General features: G+C 38.3%; 1 long non-coding RNA gene across 1 annotated transcript in view; it reads left to right on the top strand.

The window, feature by feature from the left end:
* The first annotated feature begins 9 nt into the window (after positions 1-9).
* The window catches only part of LOC106959845 (uncharacterized), a 30,203-nt gene continuing 29,204 nt past the window's right edge, over positions 10-1,008 (top strand). Inside the window, exon 1 of the long non-coding RNA XR_001427445.1 lies at positions 10-516. This is a non-coding gene — a long non-coding RNA (uncharacterized LOC106959845). The remainder of the gene's footprint in view (positions 517-1,008) is intronic.

Here is a 1,008-nt window from a genome sequence, read left to right as displayed (position 1 = left end):
TTTTTTTTTTTTCTTTTTTTTCCTAGAGTCGTAATTTCAGATAATATCCCGAGCCGTGCGCCTTCTCCTCTCTCTGACAATTTGTATATGAATAACCGAATAATTTCCCCCCCTTTTGTTCCATCCGTTGCTACCTCAAATCCAAATAAAGATGGCTTTTTAGTATTAAAAGTGGTAGAAAATTACAGGTAATTATCTTTGACGGTAAAAACGCTGTAATCAGCGGGGCTACATCAAAAATTACCCTAATTATGCCTGCATTTATGAGAATGGAGGGGTGGAAAAAAAAGAGGAGAGGGAAAAAAAAGGCTCACTTGGATAAAAACCCACAAATTGTCCCAAATATCTCCTTCATATTGAACGCCGCTGCAGCTGGCTGCTTTGTTCAAGCATCGATCCCTGTGGAGCTTGGCATTTTAGGACGGAGGGAAGGGAGAAAACATTTTGTCAATACTTCTAATAATTGAGGGTGAAGCGACGAGATGAGCTGGACCTGGAGCAAATGTCTTTCGGGGGGTAAGTTAATTTCCTCTGGCGTTGAGTGAGTGCATTTGATTTTTTTATATATACTGGCGTTTCTCCGTCACCCCACTGAGTTCATCTAAAATGTTTGATGAAAATGTTTTTTTTCTTCGTCGTCTTATCTTTTTCACTGAGCACCGTGTTATAAACTTGTATGCGCCAATGTGATGGCTGATGTGATGTTGGCCCAATATAAAAACCCACGAAAAAGGCCTGAGATGAATACAATTTTGTTTTCTTTTTTGTTTCTTTTTCTGCTCTCTCTCTCTCTCTCGTTGGTGGAAATCATGCAAACAGAAGGCGTCTCGTTTTGAGTCACGGTTTTACTCATTCTGACAAAACATAAAAAGTGTATGTACAACTAAAGTCGCAGAATATATTTACAGACACTTTTGCTTGGTTTTGCATGTTGGGAAAATAAAAAATTAAATGCAGTCAGAGGGGTGTTGTTATCTTGGCAAAAGAAAAAAAAAAAGAAAAAGGTTT

This window comes from Poecilia latipinna, unplaced genomic scaffold (assembly GCF_001443285.1).
Source record: "Poecilia latipinna isolate Pla-1442-1.1 unplaced genomic scaffold, P_latipinna-1.0 Scaffold1125, whole genome shotgun sequence".
Taxonomy (NCBI): Eukaryota; Metazoa; Chordata; class Actinopteri; order Cyprinodontiformes; family Poeciliidae; genus Poecilia; species Poecilia latipinna.
The sequence above is the reverse complement of the archived record's forward strand: the minus strand, read 5'-3'. Positions and strand labels throughout refer to the sequence as shown.